General features: G+C 39.4%; 1 protein-coding gene across 1 annotated transcript in view; it reads left to right on the top strand.

Annotated features, from left to right (window-relative positions):
• LOC132989745 (metabotropic glutamate receptor 4-like) overlaps nucleotides 1-26,189 on the top strand; it is a 177,313-nt gene that overhangs the window by 51,165 nt on the left and 99,959 nt on the right. The gene's annotated exons all lie outside the window — the stretch shown is intronic.

The following is a 26,189-nucleotide window of genomic DNA, read 5'->3' as shown; positions in this document are numbered from 1 at the left end:
CAGTTTTACACATTCTTCTTTCGCCTGTCCGGAGTACGAGGCACTGATCATTACACCGTAATTCTCTTCAGTAATGACACTAATTTGCCAAGAGTCTTTAGTGTTGCCTTCTTCTAATTAATTCGGGGAAGCCATGCATGTTACCATGAGCTCATTGAATATAGTGCATTAAATGTGCTTCTGCTTTGTGTCAGCTCACTAGATGCAAATACAGATTGCAAATGAGAGCAAAATGTAAACACTATATGACAAGAATACCTGCTCGGTGCTGTCAAGCCAAACTAGAGGCCACACCCAAACTAATGAGCATAAAGAGCCATTTAGACTCAGAATTTGTTGGTGATTGTAATCTCGCCCTATGGAGAGACAAGATGACGGTGAATGGCTCAACTCACCACACCTTTTGGCGATAATGAATTGGCAAAAGCATGGTTGTTGGTTATGTGCCAATATCGAAAATACAATATGTTTTAAGGGTTCTATTTATCATTTAAGTGGCCCTATGGAAGATGAGGTCTGCTCCATTCTTGGGCCACACAGCAGAGGGCAAAGGGGCTGAATGGTACAATACAACATGTCACAAACCTGACTGACTGATCACAAGTCAGCCGGAATAAACGCTGCACTCCGCCATCTTTGCTGCTATTTTAGAAAGTGGTGGTTGAGATGTCTGACATAAAGCCATCAAAAACCCTAGACCTCAGTATTCACAAGTATTTTCTAGTGCCACTCAGAAACCTGTCACACAAGTTTACCTATAGGAGAATTCATGTTTTTATAACCCATACCACTAAGGAATAAGAGGGTTGGTGACATATCTTGCATAAGAGCTGAACTGATGCTTAACACTGTAGAAGTGTTAAAAAAAGAAGGCACACAAAAGTAGGAGCCTAGCAATATGAAAAGGAAGAAGATAAGGGTTTATCTTAGAATTAGAAGGGGATTGCCAAAAAACAACAACAACCATGCAATTAGAAATGTAGAGTTGTGGAAAGTTTAAATATCAACTGGCTCATCTGATTCATTTTTCAGCAATGAAAAAACAGCCACACAGCTCAGAATGTTTAGACACCATTCAGCCTTCTCAACATAGAGCACATGGAGGGAGGGAGACATAAATACATCACCAAAATGTGAGAAATAAAATACTCTATCAATGCCACATTGTCCTCCCTGCAAAAGACAGGGCCAACACTTTATACACAGGTCTCACGACTCTGTTGAAGATGTATAGCAAGAGTCCGAAATACCTTGAACAACTGCCACCCCTTGTGCTTTGGCGCAACTCTCAAACCTCAAATGTTTCAGCAAACAAGGTCACCAGACTCAGTGTGGAGGGCACATGAATCACCAGAGGAAGGCCTGTCCACTCACACTCGGCTTGAGAGACGTATTAACACAGCTAACTGGCAAGTCTTTGTTTGGGCAGGATTTTACCAATGTGTTGCTGTGTGTTCCAAGTAGCAAGCCAAATCCAGCCGAGTTAACAGTTTGTTTTTCTTTCCTTTTCTTGTTCTCTAAAGAGCACTGAGCTGCTCGATCCCAGGCTAGATGTTCCAAAGTTTGTTTTGTATGACTGTTGTAATACTCAGATACTGAGCAAGTAGGAACCATTTTTGAGTGGTTAGGTGGGCCGGCTTCGGCTCAGTGGTACTGTAGGTTGTCTCTCAACTAAGATTTAGAATAAGATTAAGATTTACTTTATTGATCCCAAGCAAGGGGAAATTTCAGTTTTTACACTCTGTAGTCATGCAACACACATATAGGCTGAAATATACACACAAACAGGATCCTATGGACATGCACTAATGGAGAGATGTCAGAGTGACGGAGCTGCCCACAGCGGGCGCTCCTGAGCTGGTGGTGGGGAGGGGGTTTGGTGCCTTGCTCAAGGGCACCTCGGCAGTGCTCAGGAAGTGATCTGGCACCTCTCCAGCTACCAGACCAACTTCCATATTTGGTCCACACCGGGACTTGAACCGGCGACCCTCCGGTTCCCAACCCAAGTCCCCACAGACTGAGCTACTGTCGGGTCGAGGGTTCAAATGCAGGCAAATGTCCAATGTTTCCTTGGGAAAGACACTTAACCGCTGCTTCATCAGCGGCATGGGAATGTGAATGTATGGATTCATTGATACTGATGGACAATATACATGGCAGCCTCTGCCATCAGTGTATGTATGGGTAGGTGTGACCAGTGGTGCAAAGGTGCTTTGAGTAGTCAGAAGACTAGAAAAGCGCAAAGTCCATTTGATGGACAATGGCATTGAAGGTATCTGCCCAGTGGGATTGAACATCCTGCTTCACAGGGCTTTAAACACCATGGGCATAACCCACTGTGGCACAGAGGAATCATCATATTATGATGGATGGTAATAAAAAGAAGTCCAAAAAAGCTTCAGTTCGTTCAGTACAAAAACATGTCCTTCAAGTTATACAAGCACTAAAAGGTATCGGAAGCAGCCATTAACTGAGCATGTTCTGCATATCAGAGTAAAATAACCATGAGCTGCTCCTGCCTGAATCTCTGCATCAGCAGCTGGATCAGAGGGAAGAAGGAAAAAAACAGAGAAGAAGCTTTTAGGCAATACAGTATGTGCAAATGCATCCACTTTTATTGGTGGGTTGTCATTGGCTAACAAGGTTCAGTGTACTTAAACAGTTGACAGAATTTCCACTCAGATAAGTATCAAGAAGTCGTAAGGTGGACGAGGCTTGTTGGAAACATTTCAGGCTTTTTTAAGAACACAAATGTCGCATGGCCGTACACACAGAATAAAATATGAACAAACAAGCAGGTTGGATATAATAGTTCTACTTGTATACTGTATGTAACCTGACGTCATTTTACAAACACTGCATTAAGGTTTATGTATTTTAAATATGTAAACCATGATAATGAAGCTTTCAGCAATAATGAGATGTAAAACTTTCTGAAGCCTTAACATATAATGCAATCATTTTTCAGAGACTGTCTGAAGAAAAGACAACTGAACATTTCACCAAAAAACCTAAAACATTGTGTGCAACAGACAAAATAGCTTGGAGTGGCTTCCCACTGTGGTTTTTCTCTCTTTCTCAAAATGTTGTCTTTGTTCCTTGTTGGTTTCCACAATATTGCACTAAAATAGAAAGTAGAGGTTGTTGCAAATAAAAAGCAAAGCCAGTCACAACACTTCAGGCAACCTTTTTAAAAAACATCCTTCTTTTGATACCTGGAGTATTTCAAATAAATATTGTAGAAAACTGGGAAGCTTTAAAAGCCTTAAATCAACTTATCTTCTGTATTACACTAGACAGGCGGAACATTTCAGTGAATCACACTGATAGGAACAAGAAGCCATGGAAATGGGATTTGTATGGGTCCTCAAAGTGGCCCCAGGTGCAAACAATAATCCTGGGTTTAATCATTCTAATATTAATAGTACACTGGGTCACCAGATGATATTGCATATGCATGAAGTAAACCCTGTAGTGGTATTTCAATTCATTGCAGTGAACCAGATGCATATTACCGCTTGTTGTTTTAGTTAATTCATGGCCTGGTTTCTGTAATTTTCTCTTCAGGATTTAATCGTCATGCGAGCATTTTAAATAATGTAAACAAGTTGATAAAATGTTCCCACTGTGCTTAATTTAGCTCATCGTCTCTACCCTCCACATGGTTCAACACACACAGTCTGCTTTATACGGTAGCATAATGTTTTCATTTATTTGAAAACATTGTTTGCTTGAGATGACTTACCACGATATGTTGTTAGGTAAGGTTATTTTAGAAGGATGATGCTCAAGAAGAAGAATACAATTGTGGATAACATTTGATTGTTCCAATGGTGACAGCAAGTGAAGGCTTTGCAGTGCTAAAATAAACATGAACTGACATGTTGAGTGCCTCTTAAAATATTAATATGCAACCTGAGGGTTTGTTACAGTGGATCGGACAATGAAGTTGAAGGCCATTTATCTAAACCTACTCCTAGTAGGGTCAGAAAAAAACAAACAGGTAATTTATTTTTCTGTTTTACTAAGTCATTGTGGGATAAGCAGGTAATAGTCAAACTGGGAAGACTCCAAAGAAAGCAACTCATGGAATACAGATAACAGACAACCGGTGTTGAAAAATAAAGCCAATGCAGCAGTGCAAAAACCTTCAGTTCCTCGAGTGTCCACTTGAGGCTGACTGCAAATGTTAAGGCCAAGAGTTATTCATAATAAGGGACGTGGCTCATCTGACCGGCGTTCAGGCCCATGTCCCACCTCAGCTTTAACTCTTTGCATTTTATTAGGTTGCCCAAAAGCTAGTCTTAGACAGCATTTCCAATATGGTGACCGCCACCGATGGCCCTCAATAGTCTGCTTCAGAAACCAATGGTTGACTACGTCCATGTTTATATACAGTCTATGATAACACATGAAAAATAATATTCAACCAAGAGAGAATATCACGAGTTTAATTTTTCCTTTAACAACCTTTCACTCTAAGCTTTCAATATGGCCTTTTTGAAAAAAAAAACAATATTTGAATTTCAGAGAGAGAAGTCAGGAAGAATCACCAGAAACCACTCTGCCGCAATTAAACCTCTGTGGCCGTGAGGATATTGAGGAATAGCTAAAGCTAAGGTTGTACTCTCACCCGGCATGGCTCGGCAGGTTCCCGTTCTTTTTTCCATCATTAAAGTCACATAAAACCATAAGTAGGACTCCCTTGAGTGGCAGCAAGGGTTTCACCGCTCATCACTTCACTCTAATGACTTCAAAAGACTCGGCTCCTTTCAACCTTCAACCTGTTTCTTTTCTTCATCTGAACCGCTGGGTTGAAACTAAACTCAACCTGATGAGGATGGTGAATCTTTTTTCCATGCTAAACAGTTTTAAAGACAATGCAGTACAAAGGTTGGAACATTAATAAGCTGTCATGACATGTGCTAGTTACTAGCTGCTTCTTGCTTCAGATCTACTAGGTTGTTGCGATTTAACTTCTCACACTGTTTATTTTTAGACTTGCATCGCCACATTTTCATCTTTTATAAATGATTCAATACATACAAAGAGCACATATATAAAAACATACACTATAGACATAATATACTGTGGAAACTGTTTGGTAAAAGCTGCTTTCCATCCTCATGAGGCAAGAATTTGTTTCCTGGCTGTAATTGGCTTGCTATTGTCTTTCAGCTCCATACTTTTGGGCTTTTCCTTATCCTCCTCCGAGTCTTAGAGTGGCTGAGGGTGAAGTGTTTGCTCAGCGTTTCAGAGCAGGCAGGATTCCGTCCCCATGGTGTGTCATGAATATTTTACTACACTGTTACGTAATTTACGCCCAGGGATCGAGGTTGAAAGCTCCCCCTTTGCATCCCCTCATCACCGGGTCCAGCTCTTGGTTGGTTCTCGTCAGTTGGGTCTTTATACTGCTGTATAAGCAGAAGGGTAGTGCACCAGAACTCGAGGTAATTAGTGGTTGGCTGCTTATGATACTCAATATAGACTGAGTGTAATTAAAGCGCCGGGCTTTTGATTGTGTCTCTTATTCATCACTGAAAACAGCAATACAGACTTGGCTTTAGGGATATTGCTGCAGCAGTCAGAAACTGCAGGAGCACAAAGTGTGTTTCAGGTATAGAAGCTGACTTGCTGAGACAATCATAAGCTTTCAGACAAAAAGAGGGGGTATAGCTCTAGAAACTTCCACACAGCAGCTCTCTAAATTAGGTACAAGCAGACACAGTGAGTCTGCAGGACTAAGTCTTTCTCCTGGGAAGAAGTGAGCTTGGAACTCCAGAGACAGATTGAGAGAGGAGAGGAGGGTGGGGGGTTGGCTAGGTGTACTCGGAGCAGAGAGAAGAGGGTTAACTAGTTGCCTGTTGGGGTGTCTGTGAAGCAGAGACCTTGCATCCGCCTCTCTCTTCCCTCATTAGATACGAAGGCAGAGGCCCTCAAGCACAGTGCCTGACTCCCCCACAGCTTCACACTGTGTTGAGACAGGGCTCTTATTGGATTAACCCGGCAGGACACAGTGAGGAGACACTGAGAGCTTCAGAGGACTGTCAAGAAAAAGGACACATCTGCTTTTTACTTTCACTTGTTAATGATATATCCATTCATCCAGACATATGGGTAGCTTCATGTGATTGACCTAAATTGGAAAAATATGTATGCAACAGTTGAAGTGAAAACATGGGGCTGTGTTTGAACTACAATATAACGTAGTTCCATTTTGAGGTTCATTTTACATATTGACTAAGTGCTGACAAGAAACATTGAGAATCCAAAATTGAAAACGGTAAAGTGGCAGGGTGTAAAACCAAAAAACAGAGGTGAAAGGTACGAAATAAGTTTCATAAAGGGGTGAAAACTGCAGTTTGTTGGATGTTCTGTAAGTTTTTCACAGCATGCGAGCCGTTTTTACAAAGTAATTCGACCCTTAAGTAAATAATACCACTAATAATAGCATAAAAGTATGTGGCCTCCATCAAAATCTCTAACCATTATATAGTTGCTGAGGTTACATGCATTGACCGTTAAAGAAGTGAGAAAGTGGTATAAAAGGTCCACTGACTCACAATAACAAGGTAAGTGTGGTTCATTTTATAGAAATTTCAGTGTTCAATTGGACTTACATTCCTCAGAATTCTCGCAGAGCTACATGCTGCACTCTGAACCGCTAGTGCTTTATCACACCTGGACAGTGCTCCCAAGGTGTGCCCTGTCACCTTCACACAGCATCAGCACCCCTGGAGCTGGGTGGTAATTGAGGAGAGAAGGGTCTGGACAGGAGAATTGATTCCGACCAAGCTTACTACCATCCTGTGTAAGTGTAATTTGGTGCACACTACGCTACATTAGTTCATTCACACAACCCATTCCCTGGAATCCAACCACCCATAGCCAGCAAATCCTATGTACTCCCTGAAATCCCTACACAAGGAAAATCCAATCTAAAAAATGGGGAAGGCAATCAAATAAATGTGCTAAAAAACAAGCAGCAAGAAATTGTTTTCAGTGTATTTAAAGGCTAGTAGGCCTCAGTGGTTTGAACCGAGCCCGTCAACTTGACTTTTACCTCTGAGCACACCTAATCCATGAAGCTGTGTTTCTGTATCCCAGATTGCAGACGTCCCCCACCTTCAATGCTCTGGTTACAGAAGAGCAGCTCCTTTAGTTCAGGATTAGTTCTGCCTCATCTCACTTTTTTCCCACCCAAGGCCGAGTGGTCAATTCTCAGGAGAGGGATGAGCGAAGGCTGCCCAGAACCGTGCCTTTTCTTTCTTCTTGGCACTATTTTATCCTTTCATTCCTGCTGTTTTTTGTAAATCCCTCTGCAGGCATACCCAACATCTGCTGGTAATCACCATGCAAAGTAAAAGAAATACAAAGGCTACCATACCCCTGTGCTTTCTCTTTCTTGAAATGTTAGGCTCCACTTAAGTTAATATTTGATTAGTATGCACGATCAGGCCAACTGAGTGAATGCCGACAGGAGGGAAAATGTCTATTCTTTTTTTTTTTTTTTTAATGTATGATTTCATTCTGCTGCTGCTGTGGAATTCTCAAAGTCAAGAAGGGCAAAGAAGAGAACAGCAAAAAACTCCAACAGGCTTTTCTTATGTTAGCTATGTTGGAGCTGTCACTTAACACCAGTCTTGAACATTTAGATGTGTACGGGACTCTGACTTTTCAACTCAAGTAAAAAGAAAAACAAAGAATCAAATCTTCAGGGGAGACCCCAGCTAACAGAGCACAGCCCAGTTTCCCTGAAAAGAGTTTGGGATTAAAGGCTCAGAGCTGTCTCACCTGTATAATCTCACTATCAACCCACCCATCCATCACTGTCCTGCTGCATGAGGCTTAAAATTTACTCAGACTCAAACAAAGGTCTGAAGCCACGAGGAAAAGAAAATGGTAGGGATAGAGAAGCTCAAACAGATTTTAAATTAGAAGTAATCAATGCTGCCATGACAGCTTCTGTATTGATCGTGACAATGTGATTTCTATATTTCCTCAACTTGAGTGACATTGTCAGATGGGGAAAAATGACTGATGAACTGAGTTTATCAATAATTTTAGCACTGCAGTTTCATGTGGTCTGTTCTTGTTCTTGTAAATATAAAAGAAAATGAGCAAGAAAAGGTCAACATAATAAACATTTCATACGGCCACTGTTAAAAAGCCCGAGATCTTACAGGGACTGTTCTGTCAGCCTAATGCCAGACGATATGCTCAGTGCACCCTGCAGCAGACACACAAAGAGAAAAGTTTGGCCGCCTTCAGGCTAAGCAGCTTGGACATCATCCAGCCTTCCAGCACACGAGACAACATGGGGGCTCCCATGAGTCACTGCTGTGTCACACAAAGGGACTCGCTTTCTGGTCAGAGGCGGTTGGGATTTACCATAAAAACAAAACATTCAAGCAAACATTCTGAAATAAATGGGACTAGGCAAAATTGATTTTATACATTCAACACTGTGCATACAATGTATTGTGGCACTCAGCCCTGAAGACAAACAAGACATTGAGTCTACAGCTGTGCTTACATGCTCAAAGGCAGTGCCAGGGTGCTGATGATCAGCAGTTTACCATGTTCAACATTTAAGCTTACCATGCTAACGTTGCTTATTGTCAGAATACAAAGTTCAACTATAAGGCTGACGGCTCATAGTTCTATCAATGTTTAAGCTTTTTGGATTCAATGAGTATAGTGCTGGTGTCATGAAATTGAATTAATTCTGAGATTAACTCAATTGATTAACTTGGCAGAAATCATTAAAATTGATTGAGATAATCTCACACTGACAACTGATAATGTATTTAAAACATGCTCAATAGACATAATCACTCATTTTGTATACTATGTGGGTTAATGTGAGGTTGCTTGCTGAGTTACCAAGAAAAAAATCCCCAAATGAGAAATCTGAAGGGTTCGATTTGAAAACAGACTCATTTAAACACTAACTAACTCAAAAGAACATGGATTAAATCATTTAAGTGACATCGACAGCAGATATTTATGAATGCCAGCAGGCAAACATTTTACAAGGAAAAACAGCTTAAGAGTGGCAGCGCAATATTTATCTGTTTAGGTTTTTAAGCAGTTTGGAAACATTCAGAAGCCTTGCTTCCTGATTTATAAAGCTGGAGTACATTTCTGATGATTGTATATCAGATGGTCCCACTTGTCCCTTTTCATACCCTCAAAACATTTCTTTAATCTTCCTTTTTTGAATACCCTTGGGAAGTTGCACAGCAGTGCAAAGGATGAGCACTGTCATCAAACAAAGAGACATTTGCATGATTTTACAGCAGCTGGCATGCATGAAACCTGCTGATATCTAAAACCCAGTGTCCAATGTGACTGCAGAATATAGAGACAGAATACAGGACGTTGTCGTGCATGCTCTCTAAATATTTGTACACACTCCCAATATTAGCTGGCAGAGGAGGATCAATTCTCATTTACAGGCTAATTATCGTCTCAAGAGCTTCCACACTGAATGAAAACATGATAAATCCCTAAAATACTGGCTGTCTGTTTGTCACCACCCCATCACCTTGTCTCCTTTACCTGCATCATCATTGAGCTATCAACATTTACGACCTTCTATTACAGACAGACACCCTGATATTGACCCAGTGTCCTGTGACAACATGCCTCATTTCCTGACTTGTTTATCTCGGCCTATTGCTGCTAAAAGTCAGTGTTTGGCACATTTATCCAAACTATCAGCTAAGTGCCTTCTTTGACATTTCTTACATATAGTAACAAACTTATTATTCATGACTCCCTCCTTCAAGGTAATGTCCTATTGTTGTTGTCAAATGGTGCACCAGTAGAACTAAATCTCTGACACCGTGGCCATTTGAACGCTTGAAATTCAGTATAATCCATCTACAAACAGCACTAAAAGATTTTCCCCATGTATCTATGTTTGGAAGCCTTGACAATAACAGTAATAAGAGCAGCCATGAAAAAAAGAATAATAGTCATCTCGTATGAGGCCACTTAGCCGAAGATTCTTTGTGAAACCTCCGTCTGAGCAAACCAGCATTTTGTGTTTCACGTTGAAGTGCTGTTTTGTATCCTGAGGTGCCTTGTATTTGTCACAGCTGATCTGTCTCATGTAATACTGTTTGTTACACAGCTAAACATGCGGTTTGCCCTCTGATGTAATGGATCTCGTAGGTCATCTTATCTTTAATCTCAGTTGCAATAAATTATAGATGATGGTTCTGTAGTTAATTGCGACCCCTGAAGTATTGAAGCACTTAATGTGTGAATGTGAAATTCAACGTCAGCTGTAATAGTGATAATAATCTAAGATGTAAACAGTGTTTTAGTCGGTTTATTGTTACGAAAAACAAGAACAATCAAGACATAATAGAGAAATTTGAATAGAGACGCACTTACACCTAAAAATAGGGCCCCAACCACTAGGCAGACAATATCAAAATAAATTATTAACAGTTAAATTCATAATTAACTAACTTTCTATTACATGCACAGATCCAACTAGTTACTAAATGCTCACCCCAAGATTGTTTCCCACATCAGTCTACACTAGGGGTCGACTGATTACCGGCCTGGCCTTTTCATCTTCTATCTATGCTATCTTTTTGTCACTCGCAGGTCCTCGCTCATCGTCAAGAAAGCTGCAGTTTCCTATCCCAAACTACATTAAGAGCATGATAATCAGCTCAGGGTGGAGATCTCTACCCTGTGGGCCTCTTAACAAAAAAACCTCTATAAATCCAGACCTGATTCATGGCCCCAGCAGTGTAGTGAGCCTCCCAACCAACCCTGCTTATTCACAGGAAATGAAATGTCAACAGAGCGGCTGTTTTAATCACACTAACAATGTCACATTCCAGGTTTTGTCATGCATGACTTTCTAAATCAGAGAGGGGATTTACTACTTTTATATCACAACCTCCTGTCTTTGGTTTAACCCCAGATTTACAGCTATATGAGTCTCAATGGCACGGCAAAGTCACCAGTACAGATGGGAAATTCACAAGATCCCATTGACCGCTGCTGGATCATGACCATTACTTTAAACCTGAGCAGTATCGGCATGGCGATGAATAAAGTGAGCGAATGGAATGGTTCTCCAAAGTCATCCAAAGGTGATGTGCCATTAGATTGAAATGGTAATGCAGTTTCAATATTTGTGAGTGAGCATAGGAAACCAAACTTTGTATGAATTGTGTCATTGCTATGTTCAGGAAATAAATATGGTTAAGTCTACTTGTGGGGCTGTCTGTTAATCTTGTAAGTGCTTATATGTTATGTGAATCAACACCAGTTTGTGCAATGGTATTTCCAATAGTATAGCAGGGTACACACACTACAAGATAATCGAGCTGATTTTGGGCCTAATGCCCCAGTCCAGATTTTTTTGAAGGTTGTAAAGATTATTTTACCAGATATTCCTGAGGTGTGAGGTGTGTTTAGAGTTATCTGATCTGCTAGGAAGGCTGTCCTGATTTCAAATTGTATATACTTAATATATGTAATGTTTACGATCTGATCTCCTGTTGTGTTGATGGAATACAGAGCAAGCACTCTGTGGATTGCAACATGAATGAAACAATAGCCAATTTGGGAGGCGAGCTGAGTGAAGAGGGAAGCACAACGGGCGTAGCGGATCAATTTTAACTTACCTCCAGCTCAGGCTATAACATGTACAGCCCATGCTCATGCCGTCTCCATTTTTCTCATCCATAGTTGTCCTTTTACTGGGCAGGTTCAACTAAAAGTAGTCAAAAAAATATCGCAATTCTTTTCCTGCCCATTGTCCTCGATGTTTGTTTTCTCTAAAGATAGGTATGACTGCGAGAGACTTTTCGGTATTGCCAGTTTTTAAGAGTTTAGTTTTTAGTGAATGGAATCTGTTAGTGTTTGGTGTACTGTTTATCGTTGTGTGGGGTCTTACGCATTTTAAAAATCTGTGAAGATTTTAAAAGTCTTAAAGTGTTAGCCAGGCTTAAAACTAAAACACTAATACATACTGAGATGTAGGTTTGGTGCACGTAAAATGAACCTTGCCTTGAACAGGTATTTTCTGTAAATAAAAGTAAAAGCTCTAATAGTATAACTACAAACATTCAAGCAATTAAACAGCCAAGGGGGGAAAAGCTTGTGTAATTATATTCAATTAAAGAAAGCAGATAATTATGCCCAATGTGAGTGTGAAACTTACTTTTACACAAACACAAATTAGATTCAATGGTGCTTAGAGTGTTGACGATAAACCCTGAGGAAACTTTGTGTTTAATCTGTTTGTATGTGTGTTTTCTTAGCAGTACAGAATAAACAGGTCATGGCTGGGTTAGGAGGTTAGCTCAGTTTACATCAATTAGTTTGAAGAAATGAAGCGGTTTATGAAATTAGCAATAATTTAAAGCATTTAAGAGGAAATAAAATAATGTTTTCATAACAAAAGCACTTCCACACAACAGCAAATGTATCCAGGCAGTGTTTTGTGTCCTCTAAAACAGTTTACCTCTGCAGACAGTGACACTGTTGTGTAAAAAGCCATTACCATCGACTCAGGGAATACATTACCTGCCTGTGTACTGTTCTCACAGTTAATCAACTAGTCAGTGTTAATGGAGGCATCAGATCCTGACATAAGCTGTCAGTGATTCTGCGGCTGCAGCAGAAAGCTTTTTTTTTTGCTCTTTTTCCTCACCTTTGTGAAATGTTTTAAAAGAACAAACGATAGCTGTGCTCAGCCAAAAATCTGTGGTATTGTGTTTGGGCAAGAAATGATGAGGAAAGCGTTCTTAAAGAAGCTTTGAAAAGTGGAGCTCTGTGACGTTAGCAGCAACGTTTTTGAAATCGGTAAACAACAATACGTGGCGGACAAATTGTTTGGAGAATGCTCTGCACATTAATCACATTAATGTGCAGAGCATACATACACTTCCAGGGTATTTAATGTTTCATTATAAACAATATGGATTGCATGTGACACAGAGGCACATTATGAAATTCCCTTTTGTCCTTCACAAATGATAGCAACTAAAGGAGGGAGGCATTAGAGCATTGAAGAAAATCTTCTTTGAACAAACAGTCACCTGGACAGAGGGATCTACAAACCTAACTTACATGATTGTGTTTTTTTTAAAGTGCCACTCCAAGGGGGGTGATACAAAACAAAAAAACATGGCAATTAAAAGAGTCGTGAAAAAAATTAAGATTTAATTAAAGCAGAAATCAAACATAATGGATCACAGTTATTTAGTAATTGTTAATGTGTGAAGCTACTTATGAGGAACATCTATTTGCGTTTATTTTGGAGACCTCTTTGAACAAATTCTCTTATCTCCTTGCTGATCTTGTCCTGTATATGCCTAAGTCCGATTTTCTGATGAAAAAAATCAACCAATGTATCAATCACCTTGAATCTTTGCTGTGGAAGCAAAGGATATTTCTTTAGCGTGCTGTAACCATAGACTGCATATAAACATGGACGTATAAGTCTCAGTGATGTCACCCATTGGTTTCTGAAGTGGACTTTTCAGGTCCACCGGTTGCAGTCGGCATACTTGAAATCCTGCCTTCAACTAACATTGGGGGAACCTAGTAAGAGGTTGAGGTGGGACTTGGGCACTCTGAGAAACAGCTACAACACGCCCACATGGCAGTCAGATCAATCACGCCCCCCTAATTATGCAAAACCATTAGCCTTCATACAATCAAAATGAATGAGTATTCAGTAATCCGTACAGTGTGTATGAGGAAATCAGCTATGGAGACCTAATTCGGTTTGTGAACCAAGGTGTAAACATGATTTTTTTCTGCTAAAAACGGGCATTTTTAAATGGGTATGTATGTGACTAATGGGGTTTTTGCAGCCAGCTTCAAGTGGACACTCATCAAACTGAAGGTCTTTGCATTTCCGCATTCGCTTAATTTTTCAACACTGCAGGCTGCACCTTGGCAGTAACCCACCTTAACTGACACCTACCCAGATACAGGTATAGAAGAACAAAGAAAGAAAGAAAGAAAGAAGAAGAAATGATTAATCTTGCCGCTGATGGTCCATAGTTTGCTTTTTAGAGGCAGTAGTATTAGTTTCAGACGGATTTAATATTTCCTCCCTTGCAATTCCTCACAGTAGCTTTAAGATACAAATGAAAAAAAGCTGTCCATAGTTGGCTCTATGGATCACCTTACATAACCTGGTCAGAAAGAAATGCTGCTCTTGTGTTTTTCCAAGATATTGTTCCAGTACTATGAGCCCTACAAACAAATTCAAGTTTCTAATATTGCTCTGTGACTTTCTGTATGTCACTGTAGCCAAAGGGGATGTGTTGTATATGGCTCAATATGGCTCTACAGTGGACAAATTATACACAGCTGTGTGTATGGGCCTTAGAGGCAGACACAGAGGAAAGTGCATGTGTCCATCTTGCTTTAGTGGATATCAGTGTAGCATGTAGTCTTTGACAGTCATGCATTTTTAAATGCTGTGTCATGCCATCACATCACATACATTCTCAGTGTATTTGACAGGTTCCTGAAGTCAGCTTAAATGAGCTAACCATGACCTGCAGTAGTTAAAATAATAAACCAGTTGTATCTTGAAAGCAGTGCGACATCACTCTGTAGCGTTTTAGGATTTTCAGCAAATTTCCTTATTGTTCTAAATATTTGATGCCGCCATCAGTGGTTGTAAAAGCCACATCAAGATTGTTACTTCCTTATTTCCATTTGCAGGTCCTATAAACTTCAAAGATCTGCCTCAGGTAGAAAGCCTACTTTGCTTACATATGGAGAAGTTGGCTGTCTTTTGGCATCACTGTCAAAGCGCACACAGCAATGACTAGATTGAAACACTCAGGCAATCAGCCCACACTGCTTACAGACTTTAGCTAGGCACAGCTTGATTTTGAGCAGGAGCGACTGCAGGCACACTCACTCAACCCCCTCTGTTGTCTCATAACTGCTGCACACTGCATGCTATCAATGCTTCTCGCCGCCCCATTTCTCTTTTCTGCAAGTTAAGCTGAAAAAAAGGGGGGTAATTAAATATTTAAAATCCAACCATTGGGGTTTGCAGAGGCAGAGGAGTGCCTGTCTTTTCTCCCAGAGTCCCGAAGAAGGTGTACATGGAGACTCTGCATGTTGACCTCAATGCAAGTTAAGATACGGGAAACACAACTTGAAGGAAAGCAGGGAGGCAAAAAAATTACTTCTGAGATGTGGATGCTGTCTATTAGTTCAGGTAGTGTTAGTCAGCCAATAAGAGTGGGCTGTCTCCCACTTGTTTACATCAGTGTTTCAGCTGTTAAGACATCGCTGCCAAACCATTCTATTGAATTAGTCTCTGTGGGATGAGTTCTAATTTGATTAAGCAATCTATGCAAATTAAATGTAATCTGTATTACCTTTTGTGCAGTTGAGCACAGTCGGTTGTCGGCAATTAAATTGCTTTGAACAGTCGAGATAAGGCCACAGCAGACACCCCAAACACTGGTAATTATACCGTGTCAACCCTTATGGATTCAAAAGACTTTATGATTCATTTCTTTCTTTCCTCTAAGTTTATAATGCAAGGTTTTGTTGTAGAAATCATGTCACGAATTCTACTCAAATGATATTATTTGACCTTAAAAAGTAGACCCAGAAACTAGTTTCAATTTGAAGAAGGCTTTGAATTTCTGTAATGCTTCTCTTTCATCGTCTGTCGTAGAGAAAAAAGAAATAACCCAATTAAATCTTTTTATTTAGGATTTTGGTCTTAATAGCTTTGTAATAGATAATTAAGTGGTCCTAATCAGTTGCATTAAATACTAATGGGATTTTCAGAAGGGACTCAAATCCCATAATACCAAAAAGGACAGATAAAACTTACCCTAGATTCATTCTAATGTTACAGAATGACAACAGATGGTCCACATAACTTTGAGATTTGGAAGGAGACTTTTATAAACTTGGGATGTTTTTCCTCATGCGTTGGTTTAAAATGTTTTCTTTACAACCTTGTTCATTTGATTTTGGTCATTCAACACGCATCCGATGGGGTACAGCCAAAGCACACAGATCAATAGTGCAGTCGGAGGCTTTAAAAGCGTGGCGGGATGAATGGTTGGCAGAGTGCTTTGAATTATTCAATGGCGCTGTGGATTCGTCAGTTGCTTTTGCGCTGACCGGATTGTTTATACAAGGAACAGCGACCAAGAAGTTAAATATCAGCAGACACATCCTTCACTCTACGGTTTTCATCCGTGTTGAATTAGGATCAGAAGAAATACAGAACACAGTTTTACTATAAAATCACTGTCATCATGTGTAATGAAAAAAGTGCTTCACTTATGGGAGAGAATCTAGTTTTTTTAGTAGTGTTACTACTGGACTATATGTAATAATTTGAAATAATAAAGGAATAAAAAAGGGAAAATACAAATGTAGTTTAAAATATGTGGGATGCCTTTGCATGCTTTTAGAGAAATTGTATGAATGTCTATTACAGCAACCATTCAACATATGCCCTCCTAATGACAACAGTATTTAAAACACAACCAGACAAAAGTCCCAGGGTCATAGTTCATGGATGTTTTAAATCATGTTTAGCATAAGCTTTAATTTAACAACGCTCTGCAGCAACTGAGCTCCACAACTGAAACAATGTTTTCATCGTAGCTCCACTGATTGGTCAATATTGCATGACATGTTGTATCATAACCTGGTACAGAAACACAGGAGCACATAGATAGATAGATCTGCTCAAGTGAAAACCATCTATTATACATCAAACTGAATATTCTCCAAGTACCATTTAATGTCAAGCAATCATCGCTTCAGTTGTGGAAAACTACAGAGTAATGGGCAAATTGCTTTTCAAGAATATATCTATCTATCTACATGAGAGCTGGCTGACACCGTTGATCAAATAAAAGTGTTGTTAAGTTTGAGTTGAGCAATAGATAGACAATGCAGGCAGTACAGAGAAACAAACAAATGAAGAGAAGGTATAGAGCTGGGGGGGGGGGGAGATCAATGATCCCCTGAAGGGATGTGTTGCTAAATGCTGCAAATTACAGATATATTAAAGGGAAGTGTGTTTGGTTTGTGATGTTTGTAACAGGACGACTATGTAACAGAAGTGCTTCCATTTCTCATTAGGGGATATCACCACATTCTCATCCCAGGTCATCAAAGACTGATGATCTGTCACATTGTTTAAGCTTCCCACACAGAAGCACATAATAGCCTCTTTTGTCATCCTAACGCTGAACAGTCTGTCCAGTTGGGTTGGACTATGAAAGCTCTGATCCTCTTTGACTCTTGGTTTTTAAAAAGGGACTAAAACTCTGGTCTTTGGTCAATCCTTCACCCCCAATCCCAGCCCCAACGCTGCACCTCCTCTGTCTTTCTGTTGCATCCTTGGCAGCAGTTTCCAGAAGGGATAGTTTCACATTACCGTTAGTTGAAACCCCCTGATAGAAAATAAACAGTAGTTATTTTCATGATCTGCAGTTCGTCTCTTGTGCTTCTAAAAATTGGCTGACAGTAAAGTCTGTTGTGAAAGAGCGAAACAAAATTGGTTTTGAGTGTTTGGTCGGAAAAGGGAATCTCATGACACCAAACAGATTAAAATATTATAATTTGAGGGTTTTTGAATACAAATTTTAAAAGGTATGTGAGGGAGCAGAAAGATTTTAAATGTTTAATATAAAGGTTAAATAAATAATTAGAAAAGAGTACAGTTCATAGAAAAGTCTCAATAGTAGCAATCCTAATCCAAACAATGATTGACAGTTTCCTTTTCTGAAAATGCAGAAATAATAAAAAGCAAGTCTCTAGAAATGCTGCATTGCTTCATAAATCAATGATTGAGATTTTCACCAGAGCAATTTAAATGATTTATTTTCATATGGTTCTACCTAATTAGCGTTTGCTAAGCATGTAATATGGATTATGCAATGTGGCTGAGCCAATGCAGCTATAAATACATCCAGTTTTTTTTTTTTTTTTTTTTTTTTTTTAAGATTACTGGATTCACATAATTTTCAGCAAGAAAAATATGTCATGTCAAAGACCTGCCCTGTAGGTGTTTTTGTGGAGGTGCATTATAGGATTATGAAGTGGCAAAGTAGTTGTATTTGATAAGCTCCCACACCCAAAAGTGTTCAAAGCCACAAGGTCCATGTCCCCAAAGATAAACACAGTTAAGCGAGGAAAAGCCAGTAGCTGGATTTTGATCCTAATCTAGTCCAAATTTATAGAATTTCAGGCAGATTTATCAAAAAAATGTATGTGCATTTCTGTTGACAACAATGATTATTACTGAGATTATTGGGGGCTCGTCATTGGTCGCTACAGATGTGTAAAAAATCTACATATATACATTTTCATAGATTGCTAAATCAGAATTCTCTAGCATCAACATGATGTTAGAGAATTCAAAGTGACACATACAATTATCAACAGGGTCCAGTTTTTGTATTGACTGCAGCATCTTCAGAAAAGAAAGGTTATCATATAGAATCGTCTAGGACAACATGGAAGCCGCAGCTTATATAAAGCCTTTAGTGTAAATCTCCCTTGTTATTTCAGTCCCTGGTAGGAAGCTGTGGTTGCCCTGGGTTTAAGGTTATCAAAGGTGAAGGCTTTGCTAGATCTGTGTTACTGACAAGGAGTGAAGAAGTAGCCTTTGATGGTCTTTCTTCATGTTTTTATTTGTGACAATTTCTGAAGGCCTAAAAAAACAAAACACAGACATCATAAGCTGACCAATGTCAAAGTGCATTTTTACTCTTTTTAAGTTCATCAATGGAAACTAAACTGGAGACAGATTTAAACAGTCGTACAAGCTAACATGCCAATGATACTTCAAACGAAGCCCCAGCCACACTGAGAAGAAGAACTCGCAGCACAGAAAAGGAAGAAAACAGAGGAAGATATGATTGCAATTTTTAATTTTTTCCGCAAGGTTTATGAACTTCTTCTAAGTGGAAAAATGTGTGAAACCAACATTATCCTGTTAGTTTTGTCCATTACAAGAAGTTTGTCTTAGGCTGTTGGCAGAGATGGGCAAGTTCGTTAACTTGTTAATTTTCTGCATTCATTTTTAAAATTACATTTAAATGTCAACGTTAATTTGGAAAAACGATAAAAGAAACCTTTAACTTTCGGTAAATTCTGTTTTTTGTTGTTTTCATTTCTTGAAATCACTTCCGCCAACTCAAGTCAGCTGACCTCATTTATCCCTGAGATGAGACTGCCGATCCTGTTGTTATCCATATGACATAATTTAAGTCTGTGAAAGATGTTTAAAACTTCTTGACACTACGAGGCACAGGTGGGCCATGTCTTGCATTGCAAGAGCTTATGCAACAATGAACATGTAATGGGTTTACCTGAGAAGCCTGCCCTTACATGGTGAGATGGATTATAAACAACCTGAGCAAGAGCATAGGATAGCGCCTCCTGTACTTTACAGAGATTATTGAATATTAAACCAAAATGCCAGTCTTGTGAAATGCTGCTTGACCTACATGATGTTACATACTCCAGGAGCACCGCCAGAATGAAGACAGTGGGGAGATATATCAAAAAAGTTTCAAATATTTGAAGATTTTCAACACGGACACATAATTATGAGTTTTCTTAGCCATCATAGCCTTTTAAGAACTTGAACCCCATGTGTGATACTGGAGTAAAGTTGTTGTTTTTGTCCAATTATCAACATAGGCTGTTTTTGTTCATGGAGGTAAAAAGAAATAATATTTTTACATAACAGAAGACAGTGTTAAGAGCATGGTAGATGAAAGTTTTAACAGTCAAAATGTGATTATTTTGTAGTAAACACACTGAATAAAAGTTGTGTATATTACTTGAATGAGTTTATGTATGGTCCACATAATTACTGCAGAATTTCATGTTGAATGAATTGATTTGCTTTGAAAGACGATTTCAGTAGAGTGGACTCCACAAAGATGCACTCAGCTCTACCCAGCACCTGTTCTCAATTATTACAAAAGACTGAGACTCTCACACTTGTCATCCGGAGCTTGGGGACACCAGATCTAATTAGCTTTCGCTCCTTTCGCCGGGAACTCCAACCTCCTCCTCCCGACTCCAAACTACAGCTGAACCTCATTTCTCAAACACTCCACAGCAGAACAGTAATTATCAACTCCCACTTTTTTTTGTAGCTTTCTGTAATGGCTCTTGACCAATTATAAAGTGCTAGGATAATTAGTTGCCTCGGTGGCGATGGCTGCGACTCTCAATTGTTTGTCGCTAGAGGCTATCTTTGAGGAATTATTTGTCAGAAAAGAGATGAGAGGAAAGAAACTGCACAAAGAGAAGGGAGTGAAGTAAATAAGTTAGAAGAGATGGAGAGGGTTCTTTACAACGGGGGACAAAGGGCGTCATACTCACTGGAGCTACCTGCAAGTACAGAAACTCTGAAGTGCTGAAGCAGCCCTTGAAATGGCTTCTGTAGGTCATGTAACCCTACATTGTTTCAAGAAAGAGGTGGGATATAATGGCATGTCTTCTACCTCCTCCTACCAAACTGCTGGGCGATCATGACAGGGAAAATATACGGGAAATGTGGGCAGAGACTCCAGGCTTTGTTTCTGTTTGTGTTTATCAGGCGTCCACAGATCCCTTGCAGTGTAGGCGTCTGGGGTAATGGATTAGAGTACTGGTGCCAGAGATATTATGCTTGAGAAAGAAACTGCATATTTTTGAGTTTCTTTGTCTCCCTGTGAGGCCTGTGTGTGTTTCACTGGTGAGTTAGACTGTTACTGATATGCCCCCTGGCATGCCGGTCCAGTGTGAGCGTAATTCAGTGCAACAAAGCTGGCAAACCAGGGGGTGGGGAAGAATGGTGAAGTAACAGGCTGGGAAAGGAGGATTTGACATCAGACTTAGGTCGTGGCTGCAGGAATGGGATCTTTTTTTCGTCGTAAAATCAGCCAGGTGCACCAGCATTTAATAAAAAAATACAACTGGCAGGTATTAAATGCCGTAAAAACTTCAGTGAAAAGCCGAACCATAATTAAATGCAGAGTCCCTGTAAGCGTATATACTGTATGCAAGTGGATCCACAGCATGTGAGAATACCTTAAGACTCATGAGATGACAAGGATGAAGGAGGAAGAGCTTTACGCCACAGTGAGGGACTGAAGGACTTTGGTAGTCCAATAAAGATGGAAATTCAGGAGCACACTGGTAATAAATAGTAGACTAAACCAACTAACACGCCACAAAATGCATTTCAACTCAGACCAACCAATGACTGAGCTTGCCAGCAAGCCAACCATTAGCTAACAATTGGAAGTAACCATACTATAATACATTTGATATGTTGTCAAATAATATTAAAAATAACTGTGTAGCTTTATTAGCAATGCATTGATGCATATACTTGTTGACTTGTATTTATGGACCGACAATCGTGCTAGCTCAACGCTAGCTTATTAAACATAGCTCTGACTGGAAATACCTACAGTGAACCACAGTTTAGAATGTTGCTATCAGCATACTAATGGTTCGTCTAGTAGTCATTGAGTAGTTCAAACTGTTTGATTATGTAGTAAGCAGTAAGTAAGTATAATATTCCAGTGGCGTCACTAATTGGTTTGTGAAGAGGCATGATGAAGCCCAATGATGGCATTTGCCATATTGGAAATACTGACTCTAACTTACTTTTGGTCATTCTACAAACAAGCAAAAAGGTGGAGTTGAGAATGATCTTGAACCTTCTAACCTGTCAGTCAACTCTGCCATTCAAATTCAGGAATAAATGTGAGGGTTAATGAAATGAAAACATTCAGTTAATCCCCCCCCCCCCCCCTACAGTTTTTACCAATAAAAAAAAAAAGCTATGGATATCAATTTACTTTAACCAGTTTGTATCTTTAATTTAGCTGAAACAATGGGCATTTTGCATTGTTTTGCACTTCCTCATTGGCTTCATTTTTCAACACCAGAGTTTCCCACTGTGTCTTGCCTGTCCTAAATCAAGGCAGAGATTAAAGATGGAAGCCAATAATAGCCCAATTAAAAATTTACAGTATGCTACCTGCCAACATTTCAGTTAAGACTTCAGATTAAACCAGATGTTCCACCGGATTATAAAGTGTTTTTGTTGTCGTTGTTTTTGTTGTCATGGTTGAAAAGTGGCATTCACCAGAACAACTGCTGACCTGTGAATGTGCCTGAAGAAAATGAATAGCTTGTTGCAACACCTTGTATCTGAGTCATCTCTTCTTCCTCACCTTACACGCACACTTCCCTCAGCTTTTAGCTGACAGGTCCTACATCCTTTTTTAAGTGAAGCACATATGTTTTAAAATAACAGGCAGTGGATTTTTTTCCAAGTAAAAATAAAGAAATGTGTCAACTCCCGTACAGTAAATCCCCCATTGCTTCCTCCAGTGCGTATTCTGTCGCACGTGTTCATTGATAACTGCCTTCATCTTTCAGCCATTAATTTTAAAATGACTCCTCGTGAAAGCACCAGATGCAAAGATGAAACAGTGATGAAACAATAATGAGATGCTTGCTGACATCATATTCTTATTGATGATTCCTGAAACCCTGGGATGCATAAATTGTATCTGTGTCTCCAGTGGAAAGTTGCAGAGCTTCATCTAATATGTGAGGTTGTCAGCTTGCATTCTTTGGCTTTGTTGGAGCAAGTCTCATCTCATCAATATTTTCTGCATTTCAGTATTACTTAACACACCGAGGATCTACACCCCTGTGTACATTTGCGTGCTCAGGAGAATTACTTTCATTGAATAATAATAATAATTCATGAAATGAGAGGCTGTCTATTATCTCTGCATAACTGCTTAGAAAACACAGAAGATACTGTATGAACAGGGAACTCCTGATATAATATTTAAAGTGCAATAAAGGCCACATAGGTGGACACATTAAGGTCCCATGTTGTGCAGTTAGACACCTGTCCATTGTCTTTGTACACTACTCACGACCTCCTGACTCTGGTTCAAAGTGGTGTTGATGTACACATTTTAATGAGCACTATGTGAAAGGCTTTCACAAATCCATGAAAAGCCCTCAAGGATAATAATTGATGGGGGACATTTTTCTTCTATTTGTCAGCATGTCATTTTCATTATCAGCACAGATTTTGCATTCATGAATGAAGAGTCTGTAGGCAGGCAAAAGCAACAGATCTCTTACTGTGTAACTAAACTTACAGGTAACATATTGTGTTTTGTTGTATGGTTTTAAGCACATCTAAAAGTACAAGTGATATTCAGTTTTGGCGGTAGAACCTGAACATTTTATTTATTTAGGTTGTTTTTTTAATTGAGTTTTTTGCCTCATCAACTCCTGAAGATTGTTTTTAAGCCTTTTGAGCTGCTAAATGCATAAATGTGTTTACCAGCAAATTTCAAACAGTTCTGTTTGTTGCTGTTAAGGCAGCATGCTGATTTTGTTCTGAAAACTGTGGAATAATCAAAAGAGGAAACTTTGTGGGCTGTTCAACCAAATTGGTGATCAGAAAGATTCTGAAAACTCTTCAGAGTTCAGAAAAACCAATGCTATAAAAATGGGTAATGCGAGGGTAATGGAAATAAAAATACTAATATTGATGATATAATATAAATGAATATGAAATATATTATTGAAAGCGGAAATGTTCTCTCTTCCAATCAGAACTACTTCCCATACACACAGATATGTTTTTCTGTTCAAGATGTAGAGAGAAAAAAACCCATCAATATGTTAGAGCTGATGAGGATGAATGTTCAAATTAAGACAGGCCACAAAGTGATTTAGACCATGCTGGCATCATAAATAAACTGGTGGACTTGCTAAGCCCAAAAGAATGAAAAAGCATTACTCCTGGACCGCTCAGCCCCTTCAGATCATGTATGTGGGCTTTGAGTTTAGCAAATGGAAAGCTTCCATTAATGCTGAACTAATTAACAGGATCTTTCAGCTTTCTGCTTGCTAGCTGGCTGGGATCATTATTGAATGAAGTGAGGTAGGAAATCACTGCGGGTATTAACTCTGACTCAAAACAACTGCAGTACAGTTGGATCCTCAAAAGACTGAACTGAAGACAGTCACGCTTCAACGAACTTCTGTCAAATGACTCAGTCAGCCACCAATCACCCGATTCAAATAAATCAATAAGATGGTCTTTAAATCTTCTAGCATGTACTCTAACTCTGCTGATGCCTCCATCTCACTCCTGCTGTTTCTAGTTTTACTTCTCACTACTACGTTGCTTCTTGCCACTGTAGCTAATTAAGCTGCTGCCAGTGTCTGTCTTGGCACCCGCTAAGACGCCAGGAGTCCAAACTGGGATTACTTTAAGCCAATGGCCTTTCATTATATCAAGGCCCCACTCAGTCACAAATTCCTGCTCCAGGCCTTGGAAACCCCTCATTATCCCGCTCCTTCCACCGCAAGCCACGCATGCACTGCGTCTTAAACACTGAAGATCCTAGAAGGGAGCACTTTAACTTGAATTCATTAGGTGCCAAGGCCTTCACTTTCAAACTAATTTTGAACACAAAAAATGTCTCTTTACCAAACAAAGGGTGCTGGGAAATGCAGTCCCACAGTCCTGTTAAATGTTTGCCTATGCCAGAAGGTATTTAGGCACTGTTATTTAACCATAACCTTTATATTTTATCTATATGTTGGAAGGAATGTGGGGTTGGAGTAGATCAGTGAGGTTGGAGGGGGACAGATTATTGAGGGTTTTGGGGGTAAGGAAAAGGTATTTAAACTGTATTCAGGGTTAGATACTTAACCTTAACCTTCCTCACGCATTTGCATCACTTCAAGCTAGTAACCAGTGTTAGATTTGGATAGAGTTTTGACCAGAGCACAAACAGTGCCATTGTGTTACTTGCTTTGGCATTGGTAAAGGTAAAAAAAATAAACTCTAAAAATCACTCCAGTATACTGTAAGGTGAGTATGAGTGATTGCACACAGAAAAGATTGGTCTCTTGTCTGAGAACATTTGGTATTCTATGTAACACCTCAGTTTCAAACTTTCAGACTTCCAGAACTTTTCCCTCATAAAAACACAGCTGCAATCTTGATCAGCTGAGGGTGTCCAGTGAACTTGCAAAGCTCAAACCTCAGGAGTTTTGAATTTGCAAGAATCCAATAAGAATTACAGCATGCTTTTTCATTCACATTGGCTGAGTACATGAACAGCCAACATTGTGTTGTTGGCTCTATTGGCTGTTTCAAGAGTTCTTCTTGAAAAAACAGGAGACAGAACACATTTTTGTTTTGTATTGTTTTGTTATTTGTGTGCTCACCACCAACACGCCTGCTTGTATTCATTGAGGATCGGGTATCTTGGAAAGCAGAGACCTATCTGCCCAATTCAACTCTTTCTCAGTGAAATGGAGCATTGCATTTGTTCAGGCAGAACGTTGCAATCATGCACTCCATCAGGCGGTCAGTATTAGCTTTTACAGTCCCCAACCCCATTCAAAAAACTCAATGAGGTGGTCTTCATAACCTGACAGCCAAGATTCACACTTTGCCAATCATTCAAGCCAATACAACATTGCCGTTTACAACAATTTTGAAGAGGGGTGTTGAGTGGAACCAGAATCCAGTGTATAATATGGAAAGCTATCTGCGCAGGTGTTTGATTTTGATCGTCCAAACCAAATCTAAGAGACTGTTAGTCCTATAAACTAGCACGTGCCATGGATATTTATTGTTGTTGCTCAAAACAGTTATCTTAAACCCTTTTAAAACTAGTAATCACACATATGTGTTCAATATTATTTTCTGATTGGTTAATTACTGCATTTTGGTTTTTGCTATTTCTTTGTAGAAGACCAGTTACCTTGAGGAACAGGCAATGGCTAAGGACCCTGATCTGATCAAAGACTCTGGAAGACTATCTGTAATCACATCAATCTGAATTTCAGTTACTTTCACGTGGATTGTGACGTTGTTCCGTTATACTGTGAGAAATAAGAGTTGTGAAAAGTGCAAAAGAAAAAAAGAAAAAGAGGTTAGAAAAAACAAACGTAGGCTACAACAGAGAATCAATTAGAGAATCAATTCATTTCAAAATGGCACATGAAGTAAACATTACACGGTATGGGATACATTAATGTTTAAAGACTGGCTAAACCGAAAAAAAAAAAAAAGGGAGTTATTGTGAATTCAACCTTGATTCAACTATTCCTAATCTGTTATC

This window comes from Labrus mixtus, chromosome 15 (genome assembly GCF_963584025.1).
Source record: "Labrus mixtus chromosome 15, fLabMix1.1, whole genome shotgun sequence".
Classification (NCBI taxonomy): domain Eukaryota; kingdom Metazoa; phylum Chordata; class Actinopteri; order Labriformes; family Labridae; genus Labrus; species Labrus mixtus.
The sequence above is the reverse complement of the archived record's forward strand: the minus strand, read 5'-3'. Positions and strand labels throughout refer to the sequence as shown.